The 8,764-nt window shown below is 37.9% G+C and overlaps 1 pseudogene; it reads right to left on the reverse strand.

Moving 5' to 3' along the window:
- Positions 1–245: 245 nt before the first annotated feature.
- LOC116631939 lies at positions 246–1,549 on the reverse strand (annotated as a pseudogene).
- Positions 1,550–8,764: the final 7,215 nt, after the last annotated feature.

Raw genomic sequence — 8,764 nt, forward strand, 5'->3', positions numbered from 1 at the left:
TCTTTTTTATGGCTGAATAATATTGTATATATATGCCACAACTTCTTTATCCACCCATCAATGGCCACTTAGGTTGTTTCCATATCTTGCCTATTATAAGTAATGCTGCAATGCACAGAGGGGTGTAATATGCAAATACCCTACTGTTTTGATCTTTTCTTCCCCCTCACTGCCTTTGGTCAGATCTTTATTCAGAATTAGTTGCCCAAAATGATCGGACATTTATGGAACAAACAAATTTAAGTTTACGCAGCAGGCTTCTTTTCTTTTGTGGTGGGTTTCTTTTCTGCAGGCTTCTCAGCTGCTGGTTTCTTGGTAGCTGCAATTTTTTTCCCACCAGAGGCTTCTTCTGCTTCTTCACGCCAACAGCCTCCTTTCCTCTCTTCCCTATCACAGGCTTCTTGCCTGGAACCCCCTTCTCATCTGAGTTGGCTTCCAGCGCTGCTGCTATCTTATCCATCTGGAGTTTGTGATTTTTGCTCCAGTGAAGAATGGTTATTCCGGCTCGTGGTCTTGGCATATGGGTTTAGCTTCAACATGATTCTCAGGTTTTTCTGTGGATTCTACTTCAGGATTCGGCAATGAATCCTCTTGTGTGGTGCTCGGAGGGCACTTTGGAACTCTGGGCTTTTCAAGATTTTGCTAAGGTCTGTATTGAGCATCTTGCGCCTGAGAAGGTTGTAGTTACTCTTGAGGGAGGCAGCTTTACGCCAAGTGCCACGCAGGTCATCTAAGCTGCGGGAAGCACTTTCAGTCCAAATGCAGAAACGTCCCACATGCTCCCCAGGAGCAAGTTTCAAAGTGCTCAGTTTGCTTACGTTAAGTAGAGTAATTCCAAGGATGTTTCTGAAGGCCTTCATGATACCGTTGTCCTCACTATAGAGGACGCAGGGTCTCCTGGGCTGGATACCACACATTTGGCCCTTGCCAGGGTCTCTTGGGCTGGATACCAGACATTTGGCTCTTGCCATCTCTCATTTGCTCAGAGGCATAGACCTCTTGCTATCATTCCAGGCCTTAAGTTTCTTAAGAAGCAAAACAGCCTCCTTGGTCTCCTTGTAGCTTTCAGTTTTTACCTTCGACCACCAAAACAAGTTCAGGAATTTCCTCAGTTTGATGACCTTTACACATGACCAGCGCTGGTAAGGCCGAGGCAGCCAGGGCAGAGCACATGGCATATCGCTGCTGGGTTGTGTTCCCTATGCGGTGCCCGTGGTGTCGGGCTCTGGTTGGTGCAAACACGCAGCCCCCACGACACATATTTCCAAAAGCACCCTGGCCAGAACTCTGAGTCCCACTGCCTGGAACTCTACAAATCTGAGCCCCAAGACTCGGCACTGGTTTGATGACCTGCTAATTCACTGACAGCATAGGGCTGTCTGTTGTTTTTGCACAAGTTGGTGTGAACAAAGTTCACAATACCTAGTCAAAGGGGAGTCTTGAACACAGCAGGCAAAGTGACATTTTTGCCAGAAGACTCCCTCTTTTCGAAATATAGTGATACCACTGCGCAGGCACATGCCATGGCGGGGAGAGAAAGCCATGCTCCTCTCAACCTCAGTGGCTCCTACAGGAAAAGCTATTTTGATCTTTGGATTTTTTTCAAATTAGTGTTCTTGTTTTCTTTAGATAAATACCCAGAAGTGGAATTGCTGGATCATAGGGTAGCTCTATTTTTAACTTTTTGAGGAACCTCCATACTGTTTTCCAGAGTGGCTGCACCAGCTTGCATTCCCACCAACAGTGCATTAAGGCTTCCCTTTTCTCCATATCTCCATTTGGAACAAACAAATTTAAGTTTATGCAGCAGGCTTCTTTTCTTCTGTGGTGGGTTTCTTTTCTGCAGGCTTCTCAGCTGCTGGTTTCTTGGTAGCTGCAATTTTTTTTTTCCCACCAGAGGCTTCTTCTGCTTCTTCCAACAGAAGGAAACAACAACAATTGTTATTTTTAGTCTTTTGGATAATAGCCATTCAAATAGGTGTGTGGTGATATCTCACCGTGGTTTTGATTTACATTTCTCTGATTAATGATGTAGAGCATCTTTTCATGTACCTGTTGGCCATCTGTATGGCTTCTTTAGAAAAATGTCTATTCAGTTCTTCTCATTTTTAATCGGATTTTTTTTTTTTTTTTTTTGCTATTGAGTTGTATGTGTTCTTTATATATTTTGGATATAAGCCTCTTGTCAGATATATGATTTACAAATATTTTCTCCCATTCAGGAGGTTGCCTTTTCATTTTGTTGATGGTTTCCTTTGTTGTGCAGCTTTATAGTTCAACGTAGTCTCCCTTGTTTATTTTTGCTTTTGTTGCTTTGTTTTTGGTGTCAGATTAAGAAAATCATTCCCAAGACCTATGTCAGTTTCTTACTGCCTGTGTTTTCTTCAAGGAGTTTTGTGGGTTTTGGTCTTTTTTTCTTTTTTAAGATTTTATTCATTTATTTGAGAGAGAGAGTGAGCGAACTAGAGAGAGAGAGAGAGCACAAGCAGGAAGAGGAGCAGAGAGAGAGGGAGAAACAGACTCTCTGCTGAGCAGGGAGCCCAACTCGACTTGGACACAGGGGGCTCAATCCTGGGACTCCAGGATCATGACCTGAGCCGAAAAGGCAGATGCTTAACAAACTGAGCTACCCAGGCACCCCTCGTTTTAGGTCTTACATTGAAGTTTTTAATCTATTTTGAGTTCACTTTTGTGTATGTTGTAAGATAGTGGGCCAATTTCATTCTTTTGCATGTGGCTGTCCAATATTCCCAACACCATTTATTGAAGGGACTGTCCTTTCCGCATTGCATATTCTTGGCTCCTCTGTCATAAATTGACTATATATGCATGGATTTATTTCTGTGCTCTCTATTCTGTTCTATTGATCTATGTGTCTATTTTTATGCCGATACCATATTGTTTTGATTACCATAGCTTTATAATATAGTTTGAAATCCGTAAGCATGATGCTCTTCTTTCTCAAGATTGCTTGGCTATTTGGAGTCTTTTGTGGTTCCATACAAATTTATAGGATTGCCTGTTCTTTTTCTGTGAAAAAAGCCATCGGAATTTTGATAGCAATTGCACTGAATCTTAGACTGCTTTGGGTAGTATGAATGTTTTTAACAATATTAATTCTTCCAATCCATGAGAATGGAATACCTTTCTATTCATTTTTGTCATCTTCAATTTCTTTCATCAATGTCTTATAGTTTTTAGTGTATAGGTTTTTCATCTCCTTGGTTAAATTTATTCCTAGGTGTTTTATTCTTTTTGATGAAATTGTAAATGGGTTTTCTTAATTTCTCTTTCTGATAGTTTGTCTCTTTGCTGTTGGTTTGTAGAAACACAACAACTTTTCATGTATTGGTTTTGTATCCTGCAATTTTACTGAATTCATTAGTTCTAACACTTTTTTTTTTTTAATTTTAAATTAAAAAAATTTTTTTTTAAATTAACATATAATGTATTATTTGTTTCAAGGGTACAGGTCTGTGATTCATCAGTCTTACACAACACACAGTGCTCACCACAACACATACCCTCCCCAAAGTCCATCACCTAGTTACCCCATCTCCCCACCTCCTCCCCTCCAGCAACCCTCAGTTTGTTTTCTATGATTAAGAGTTCTTGTTTGTCTCCCTCTCTGGTTTCCTCTTGGTTCATTTTTTTCCTCTCCTCCCCTATGATCCTCTGCCTTGTTTCTTAAATTCCACATATCAGTGAGATCATATGATAATTGTCTTTCTCTGATTGATTTCTTTCATTTAGCATAATACCCTCTAGTTCCATCCACATTGTTGCAAATGGCAAGATTTCATTTTTTTGATGGCTGCATAATATTTCATTGTGTGTGTGTGTGTGTGTGTGTGTGTATATATATATATACACACACACATCTTTATCCATTCATCTCTCTTTGAACATCTGGGCTCTTTCCATAGTTGGGCTACTGTGGACATTGCTGCTATAAACATTGGGGTGCAGGTATCCCTTCGGATCACTACATTTGTATCTTTGGGGTAAATACTGAATTGTACAATTGCTGGTCATAGGGTAGCTCTATTTTCAACTTTTTGAGGAACCTCCATACTGTTTTCCAGAGTGGCTGCACCAGCTTGCATTCCCACCAACAGTGTAGGAGGGCTCCCCTTTCTCTGCATCCTCACCAACATCTGTCATTTCCTGATTTGTTAATTTTAGCCATTCTGACTGGTGTGAGGTGGTATCTCATTGAGGTTTTGATTGGGATTTCCCTGACGCCGAGTGATGTGGAGCACTTTTTCATGTGTCTCTTGGCCATTTGTATGTCTTCTTTGGAGAAATGTCTGTTCATGTCTTCTGCTCATTTCTTGATTGGATTATTTGTCCTTTGGGTGTTGAGTTTGATAAGTTCCTTATAGATTTTGGATACTAGCCCTTTATCTGATATGTCATTTGCAAATATCTTCTCATTCTGTCAGTTGTCTTTTGGTTTTGTTGACTGTTTCCTTGCTGTGCGAAAGTTTTTTATCTTGACAAAGTCCCAGTAGTTCATTTTTGCCTTTGTTTCCCTTGCCTTTGGAGACTGTCTAGCAAGAGGTGCTGCAGCTGAGGTCCAAGAGGTTGCTGTCTGTGTTCTCCTCTAGGATTTTGATGGATTCCTATCTCATATTTAGGTCTTTTTGATGGAGTGTTTAGGGCTTTCTATATATAGTATCGTGTCATCTGCAAATAGTGACAACTTCTTCTCTTCCAATTTTGATGCCTTTTTTTTTTTTTTTTTTTTTTTTTTTTTTTTTTGCCTAATTGCTGTGGCTAGGACTTCCACCACTATGTTGAATAAAAGTGGCAAGAGTGGGCATCCTTATCTTATGCCTGATCCAATGTTGAATATGATGTTAGCTATAGGTCTGTCATATACAGTCTTTAATATGTTGAAGTATGCTTCCTCTATACCAGCTTTGTTAAGAGTTTTTATCATACACAGATGTTGAATTTTGTTGAATGCTTTTCTGCATCTATTGAGAAGATCATATAATTTTTATCCTTCATTTAGTTAATGTGGTATATCACACTGACTCATTTGCAGATGTTGAACCATCCTTCTATCCCTAGAATGAATCCCACTTGATCATGGTGTATGATCCTTCTAATGTATTATTGAATTTGGTTTGCTAACATTTTGTTGGGGGCTTTTGAATCTATGCCATCAGGGATATTGGATTGTAATTTTCTTTTCTTGTGACAACTTCGTATGGTTTTGGTAATAGGATAATCCTGGGCTTGTAAATGAGTTTGGTAGAGTTTCCTCCTCTTCTATTTTTTCTATTAAACCTAAACTTTATTTAAGGTTTATGCACTGATATTTAGAAGTAATATTGGTCAGAGCCAATAATCCAGGACAACTAATTTTCTTTCTTTCTTTCCTTCTTTCTTTCTTTCTTTCTTTCTTTCTTTCTTTCTTTCTTTCTTTCTTTCTCTACTTACTTTTTCTTTAGGTTTTCCTGGACTTCACAATTAATTTGAACGCAAACTCTAAATCAGGATAAAGGCACATTTGGTGAGTAGATTGTATGTGTCATTTCTTTCACAAGGACCTCAAGTGTCAGTTTTATGTACTGGTATCATTTAATTTTTCACATTATGCAGGCCAAGACCTTGTCCCGTATCCTCATATATTTTTTAAGATCCAAGCCTCATGGTTACTGAACTAAATTCAGTGTGTAACATGTTTGTTATAAACAACATGGCATCTGGTATCCCCCAGACCAAGTGATCTGAGACAGAGGCAGCAACCAAGATGGTGGCTGCTGTGTCTTTTATAACTGAATATCAGAAGTGGCATACCAATTCTTCTGACATATTCTATTGGTCACACCAATAGACCAACTCTAGTATAATATGGGAGGGGATTACACAAGGGTGTTAATACCATGAGGTGGGGATCATTAGGAGCCACCATAGATGATGGCTACCAGGGTACATATTCACATTCAAATTCTATTAAATCTAGTCTATACTGATAGCTCATGACAGCAATGTATTCCCAGCACCCTAGACAATATCTGACAAATAGTAGGCTCCTAATAATTTTTAATAATCAACTAGCTGATTTTATATTATCATAGATATATTATAGCATAGATAGTTGGGTTTTAGGTTTTTCTAGAAGGATTTATAGAAGGATATTTTGGCTGCCATAATTTGATAAAGAGAAGTTAAAGGCATGCATAACTACTGTGTATATGTGAATTTTAGGCATTACTTCAAAATTTTATTTCACTCAAAGAGGAAGGTTCAAGAGAATGGACATTTAAAATTGTGTTCTAATTTTTACTGTTAGATATATTGTTATTTTGAGATTATTTAAGGTATGTTATAGGATAAAGTATTAAGTAAATAAGTTAATGGTTTAGGAAAGAAGTTTCCATAGAGAGGAAACAAGTATAAAATATTAAAACATTTTGTGATCTTAAATTTGAACTGGAAATATCAGTGAACACTCATGAGTCTACCCACTCATCCAACCAAACAACAGATTCTACTAATTTCCCTAATTTTAGAAAAGGCTTAGAAACAATGATAATCTAGCAGTGATGTGTATTCCAAATTACTGTTTTTCATTAAAAGGAATTAGGGCTCCTTGGAGAAATGGCTGATTCTAAATCTGAAACAGAAAATTTTCAAGATTAGCCTGGGATGTCTTATGCCAGAAAGCAGGAACTATCAAATTCTAATGTGGTCATATTAAAAAGATATATAATACAGCTTGAAGGAGGTCCCATTGACCTCAGATGAGGCAACTTACACATCAAAAAGATTTAAACAGAATATGTAAAAAATTATGAGTCCATGATGAGACAAAATAATTAAAAAATAGAACAATACCAAACAAAACACACTAACCTCAAGATACTGATTCCAATGGAGTTTTCTAGGATACCAACTCATTACTCTAACAAGTAACAAAAAAATCAGGGATTTATTCTACCCGAATAATAGTTGACACAAGAATGACCTTTTTTTTTAGTTGAATTACAACGGACATAAACTATCCTATTAGTTTCAGGTGTAAATCACAGTGATTTGATATTTTATAAATATTTTATAAATGAATGCCAGAAAACAAACCACGCAACTGAGTGATGGGCCAAAGACTCTAAGAGAAACCTCACCAAAGAAGAGATCAGATGGCAAATAAACATATGAGGAGAGGCTCCACATTATATGTCATCAGGGAAATGCAAATTAAAACAACTAGATACCACTAAACATCAATTAGAATAGCCAAAATCTGGAACACTGACAACACCAAATGCTGGTGAGGATGTGGAGCAACAAGAAATCTCATCCACTGTTGGTAGAATATAAAATGGTATGGCCACTTGGAAGACATTTTGGTGGTTTCTTACAAAACTAAACATACTCTTGTCATATGACCCAGGAAGGCTGCTTCTTGATATTTTCCCAAATGAACTGAAAACTTATGTCAATACAAAAATCTGCACATAGATGGTTATAGCAGTTTTTTTCATCATTTCCAAAATTTGGAAAATAAACCTGGAACATCCAGACAGTGGAATATTATTCAGCATTAAAAAGAAATAAGCTATCAAGCCATGAAAAGACATGGAGGAAACTTAAATGCTTATTACTAAGTGAAAAAAACTGATCCGAAAAAGCTGCATACTGTATGACTCCGACTGTATGACCTTCTGGAAAAGTCAAAACTATGAAGCCAGTAAAACAATCAGTGGTTTCCAAGGGTGGGGGCGGTAGTAGGGATGAAGAGGTGGAGTAAAGAGGATTTTTAGGACAGTGAAACTACTCTGCATGATACTATAAGGATGGCTACATGTTTGTGTTTCTTTGTTTGTTTGTTTTTTTGATACATGTTATTATATATTTGTCCAAACCCACAGAATGTAAGACACCAGGGGTGAATCCTAATGTAAACTATGGACTCTGGGTGATTACGATGTTTCAAAATGTAGGTTTAAACCCACTGTAACAAATGTATCACTCTGGTGGGGGTTGCTGCTAATGGGAGAGGCTATGCATGTGTGGGGGAAGGGGTATACATACATATCTATACCATTCCCTCAATTGTGCTGTGAACCAGAAGTGCTCTAAAAAAACAGCGTTAATAAATTTAAAAAAATGTAAGAGGTCTGTGATTTGGGTCAACATAATAGCGTGTTTGGCAATTATGAGTAAAAATGAACTGGCACCTGGAGATATGGTCTGAGCTATCATTACACACATGGAAGGTAAATTAATAGCATTCTTGCTTTCTTGGTCATGAGCTAATTCGGAAAATATGATAAGGCCTGGATATTCAGCCTTGGCGTAGACCTGTTCATCAATAAGGTAACTCCATTTTCCATGGATTGATCTGAGAGAGCCCAAAGTACCACGTGGGTCATACCACAGTGCATTTGTTTTTCCTCCATTTATTTGATCCAGGCTCAAGATAGATTATTTGCCTGGTTTGGTTTACACCTTTGTTTTCCCCATGAAATGTTTTAAGTATACAAGGTGAGGGACCAGGTCTTATTCAGGTTTGTCAATCACTATTTCCTGAAGCAAAGAACTATTCAGAGTAAAGATAAGAAAATTCACTTGGACTCACACATTCCAGGCCTAAAAGAAGCCAGGTTACCTATTTATAAAAGTGGAATTAATACCACTTGACAAGTTTACAGAGATATAAAGATGGCCACAAAGTCTCAATGTGTATAGCATTTGTGGAATTACATAGTTGCAGAAAAATCAATCTCCTGAAACATTCTCTCAGCAG

This window comes from Phoca vitulina, unplaced genomic scaffold, assembly GCF_004348235.1.
Source record: "Phoca vitulina isolate PV1807 unplaced genomic scaffold, GSC_HSeal_1.0 scaffold6, whole genome shotgun sequence".
Taxonomy (NCBI): domain Eukaryota; kingdom Metazoa; phylum Chordata; class Mammalia; order Carnivora; family Phocidae; genus Phoca; species Phoca vitulina.